Source organism: Peromyscus eremicus, chromosome 13, assembly GCF_949786415.1.
Source record: "Peromyscus eremicus chromosome 13, PerEre_H2_v1, whole genome shotgun sequence".
Lineage (NCBI taxonomy): Eukaryota > Metazoa > Chordata > Mammalia > Rodentia > Cricetidae > Peromyscus > Peromyscus eremicus.
This window is the reverse complement of record NC_081429.1, coordinates 26,012,618-26,018,102: the sequence shown is the minus strand read 5'-3', so window position 1 is coordinate 26,018,102 and position 5,485 is coordinate 26,012,618. Positions and strand designations below refer to the sequence as shown.

The 5,485-nt window shown below is 49.9% G+C and overlaps 1 pseudogene; it reads left to right on the top strand.

Annotated features, from left to right (window-relative positions):
* Window positions 1-1,718: 1,718 nt before the first annotated feature.
* LOC131923336 (vacuolar protein sorting-associated protein 72 homolog) lies at window positions 1,719-3,675 on the top strand (annotated as a pseudogene).
* Window positions 3,676-5,485: the final 1,810 nt, after the last annotated feature.

Here is a 5,485-nt window from a genome sequence, read left to right as displayed (position 1 = left end):
GTGTCCAAGCCATCAAGGATGTGTCTACCATAAAAGTCACCAAAGACCTGACAGATGTCACTTACAGAAACAGTGTGAGCCATGTACCCCAGGCCAAGGGGGGCTGGTCACAGAGCCAGTGGACCAAAATGAATGCTGGTTGATTTTTTTTTAATTACATTTATTTCTGACTCACTGTGTCTACGACTCTGTGTATGTGTGTGTGTGTGTGTGTGTGTGTGTGTGTGTGTGTGAGCGAGCACGCGCCACGCACCATGGTGCATGTATGAAGGTCAGAGGACAATTTGCCTTCATGCACGACAATTTGGTTTTCTCTTCCCACCGTATGAGTCGTGGGAATTGAACTTAGGCCGTGAGGCTTGGCAGCAGTCACCTTCCCTCTCTGAGCCATCTACTTCGCCAGCCCAAATGCTGAACTTTTACTTCATATGCTTAAAATGCAAAGTAATGCTGAACTTGAGGATGTAGACACTGATGCTCTGGATGATGGGCATCTCCAGAGGAACAAAAGCTGCAGCCATGTGGTGATGAGAGAGCTGGGTCAGGCTAACCCTCCCACAGGCTCAGAGATGATCCTCACTGCAAAACAACGAACACATTGTCTCTGAAACAGAAGAGGAGACTACACAGAAAAAAAAAAAAAAAAAAGATATCCCAGAAGACACCAAGGAGACAAAAACTTATGGCATGGGAAAGTATTCAGCACAAAATAAATGCAAATAAACATGAAAAAGGGAGTTATGTTTTCGAAAGATTTTCATAACATGAGACGGGGCTAAAATACACCAAGTGGAAACAAAGGCATGTGTGATAAAATGTCTTCATACATAACGCAGTAAGTGAACTCATCGTGCATTTTAAGTAGGCAGAGGACAATGTCAAGCTAAAAGGAGGAAAGGAGAGGGAATTTGAGAAGCAAGAAAAGAAAAGAAAGAAAATATAAGTTTCCCCACACTGGTACCAGAGGAGGCAGCAAGATCTCAGGATGAGTACATTACAGGCTCTTGTGTTCTGGGGAATAAAAACTTTTGGTAGCAGAGTTAGCATCCTTTGTTGGGTTTTTACAGAGCTGGTCTGTGACTCTGATGCCTTTGCGAGTAGCTTTATTTTCTGAGAACATTTCCCCTATTGGCCAGAATCCTGGGCTAGCCATTTAGCTCACAAAGCAGCCCCTGTCTAGATAGTGAGACTTCCTCCGCGTTCGCCGCAAAAGCTCTGAAACTTGGCACAGAGAAAGCAAACGCAGGACTGTGTGTGGTTGCCTCCCTGCAGCAAAAAGACACCAAACAGGTTCAACCTGAAATCGCCCGCAACCTTGCCCGTAGCTCACTCCAAAGTCCTGAGATCATTCGACCGGAGCGCCAGCTCTCCACATCTAAGCCTGAAGTAGCGGCTGATGTTCTGGGGTCTACAGCTTACCAATGAGCTCCAGGAGACAGGACCTCCTCTGTTTGTCTCTGACTCACACCCACGTGTGTTTCGGTGCTCGGAGGAAGGTTTTCTGTGGATTAGGAAGAAATAAACCGGTTAGATGAAACCAGGGAGAAAACATTGGGTGCGTGGGTGGGGCGGCGCGGGGGGGGGGGGGAGGTGTAGATCACAAGCTTCATATATCAACAAAGCAATCGAATGCACACACACGCTTTGTGACTGACTGTTCAGTGATATCATTGTTTATAAAATAATTTCCTGTCTTCCTCTGTCCCTATCTAGTGAAGGCAAGGGGAACTCCAGAGAAAGCCACGCTGGTGACATGGAGTCTAGAAACAGATGAGAAGAATGTGAATAAAAACAAAGATGTTTGGCTGGAGAGATGGCTCAGCGGGTAAGAGTATGTACTGCCCTTGCAAAGGACTAGAGTTCAAATCCCAGCACCCGCGCCACCTGGCCCACAACCCGCAGTAACCCTGGCTCCAGGGAATCAGACACCCGCTTCTGGCTGCCCCAGTGTGGTGGTTTAAATAGACTCATGCGTTTGAATGCTTGGCCCATTGGGAGTGACTCCGTTAGGAGGTGTGGCCTTGTGGAGTGGGTGTGGCCTTGTTGAAGGACACTTATCACTGTGGGAAAGGGCTCTGAGGTCCCAGATGCTCTAGGTCTAGTGTGGCATTCAGCTCCTGCTGCCTGCAGATTAAGATGTAGATCTCGAGTGTCGAGCACCCATCTCCGAGAACCCGAGCTGGAGTAGGGGCTGCGGGTGGCGGCGCAGTCTCCGTAGGCGCTATGAGTTTGGCTGGGAACCGGCTTTCTGGGCTCCTGGAAGCAGAGGAGGAAGATGAATTCTACCAGACAACTTACGGGGGTTTCACAGAGGAGTCTGGAGATGATGAGTACCAGGGAGACCAGTCTGACACGGAGGATGAGGTAGACTCCGGCTTCGACATTGATGACGGGGATGAGCCATCCAGGAGAAGCAGAAGAGCCAAGAAGGAAGCGCAGAGTCATCACCAAAGCCTATAAGGAGCCTCTAAAGAGCTTGAGGCCTCGAAAGGTCAGCACCCCAGCAAGTAGCTCTCAGAAGGCCCGGGAGAAGGCACTGCTGCCCCACCGGAGCTCCAGGATGATGGCTCTGACAGTCGGAAGTCTATGCGTCAATCTACAGCTGAGCACACTCGACAAACTTTCCTCCGGGTTCAAGAGAGGCAAGGACAGTTCCGGAGGCAAAAGGGTCCCCACTGTGATGGACCACTGACCCAGGAAGAGCTGCTCAGGGAGGCCAAAATCACAGAAGAGCTCAGCTTACCTTCACTGGAGACCTATGAAAGGCTTGAAGCAGACAAAAAGAAGCAGGTTCACAAGAAGCGGAAGTGCCCTGGGCCAATAATCACCTACCACTCTGTGACAGTCCCGCTTGTTGGGGGAACCTGGTCCCAAGGAGGAGAACGTGGATGTGGAAGGACTTGATCCTGCTCCTACAGCTTCTGCATTGACTCCACATGCTGGGACTGGACCTGCAGTCCCTCCTGCTCACTGCTCACGATGATGCAACATTTGAAGAGTGGTTCCCCCAAGGGCGACCCCCCAAGGTCCCTGTTCGGGAGGTCGGCCCAGTGACCCATCGTCCAGCTTTGTACCGGGACCCTGTTACAGATGTACCCTATGCCACTGCTCGAGCCTTCAAGATCATTCGTGAGGCCTACAAGAAGTACATCACTGCTCATGGACTGCCCCCCACTGCCTCAGCCCTAGGCCCTGGTCCCCCAGCCCCTGAGCCACTCCCTGTCTCTGGGCCCCAAGCCTTGCGTCAGAAGATTGTCATCAAATACTTGTTCTTAGGCGGTGGTGGTGCAAGCACTTAATCCCAGCACTTGGGAGGCAGAGGCAGGCGGATCTCTGTGTTAGAGGCCAGTCTGGTCTACAGAGCGAGATCCAGGACAGGCACCAAAACTACACAGAACTACTTGTTCTTTGCCGGGTGGTGGTGGTGTATGCCTTTAATCCCAGCACTCAGGAGGCAGAGCCAGGCGGATCTCTGTGAGTTCGAGGCCAGCCTGGGCTACCAAGTGAGTTCCAGGAAAAGAAACGTCTTTCCTCTGCTGACCCGGGCTCGGTTCTGCTCTTCCCTTTGTCCCAGCAGATCTTGGGTGTGTTTTTTCTTTCCAACTTTCCTCGCCTGTTCATGATTTGGTTTTGTTATCATTTTTTTATGCTAATAAAATGGTAAAATCCTTAAAAAAAAAAAAAATGTAGGACTCTCAGCTCCTTCTCCAGTCATGTCTGCCTGCATGCTGCCATGACAATAATGGACTAAATCTCTGAAATTTAATTGTAGGCCAGCCCCAATTAAATATTTTCCTTTATAAGAGTTTCCAAGAGTGTGGTGGCACACGCCTTTAATCCCAGCACTTGGGAGGTAGAGGCAGGCGGATCTCTGTGAGTTGGAGGCCAGGCTGGTTTACAGAGTGAGATCCAGGACAGCCAGAGTCACTAGACAGAGAAACCCTGTGTCGAAAAGACAAAAAGCAAACAACAACAACAACAAACAGAGTTGTAGTGGTCATGGTGTCTCTTCACAGCCATAGAATCCCTAACTAAGACACCCAGGCACCTGCACTCACATGCACATACACAGACACACGTATACAAAAATAAATAAAATAAAATAAAATAAAAAACAACTATGCAAATGTTTTGTAGAAATGCATGAGTTTCCTTGAAGAAACAGTTAGGAGAAATGGGAAGAGAATGGCCATAGGGTGACCCCAGGGTACAGTTGTGAAGCGCAAAGTTTTGCATCAAGTCTTCAGAGCAGAATCCTCAGCCCATGACACCCCTAGGTGACATCATCCAAAGGGGTTGGATTCCACATTCCTATTGCCCCTCTCCAGCCTAGCCTTTGGTACCCTCAGCAGCTGTGCTGGACTTCCCTAAGTGTGGTGGTCTCTGGGCTCCTAGCTGATCGGAGAGGACCCTGTCCTTCCCCTGAGTCCCACTTCTGCTGTGGTATAGAGGGGAAAACTGTAGACCTCCGCTCCCCGCCTGCTCTTACAGGCTGTTCACACTTCTAAGGGGAGTCACTCATTTTTCCTGTTGAAACCAATTGATAATAAAGTTTTCCACTCTTGCAAATAAATAAATAGAAGGAAAAAAAAAACAAAACCAAACACTCATAGGCGCACCATGGAATGAACACTGTTGCAGGCTCATTTTACAAATGAAGAAACTGAGGCACCGAACCATTAACTCTTCTGGCCAAGATTGTCACCGATAGTGTCATGCATGATAAAGTAAGGAAATGCGAGTGCTCCCGGGTCCAGCTGTTCCAGTTTTCATACAGACACATCCAGCTGTAGCGCTCACTTAGGATTGTGATAGCTTCCTGTGCCACAGGGTGCCGGGAGTAGGTGTGTAAGAGTGCTTCTGGGGAGATTAGCATTTCAACAGTGCAGGTGGTAAAGCTGATCGCTCTCTCCAGGGCAGCTGGGGATCAGCCTGGCCATTCAGGGCCTGAAGGCCACAAAAGGTGTAAGGGGGAGGAGTCTGCTTTCCCCCTTTGCTTTCCGATCGCCTGATGATGTAGGGGCCTTCGCTCCTTGGGCCCTCAGACTGGGATTAACGTCTCTGGCTGTTTCCCGCCCTCCCTTACCTTGCTCCCATTTCTCTGCAATGCACAGTTTGCAAGAGGATAACTTTGTGTGTGTGTGTGTGTGTGTGTACACTCGCGCGGGTGCGTGGGTGCGTGCGTGGTGCGTGCGGGGATGGGGTGGGAGTGGGGGTGGGGGTGGGGTCCGTTCTCTTCTTCCACCATGTGGGTTCTGGGACAGAACTCAGGATGTCAAGGCAGCACCCTTACCCACTGAGCCATCTTGCCTGCCCTTTCTGATCACTGTCTCTTCTACTTTTGAGTCCATCCACTCACCCTACATAGGATGGTACTGCTCATACTGAGGGGCCTTCCCACCCTCAGTTCATTTCTCTGGTGTGCCTCACCAGTCTCCTGGGAAGTTTATAATTCAAAATGGTAAAATTAACCGTCCTACCATCC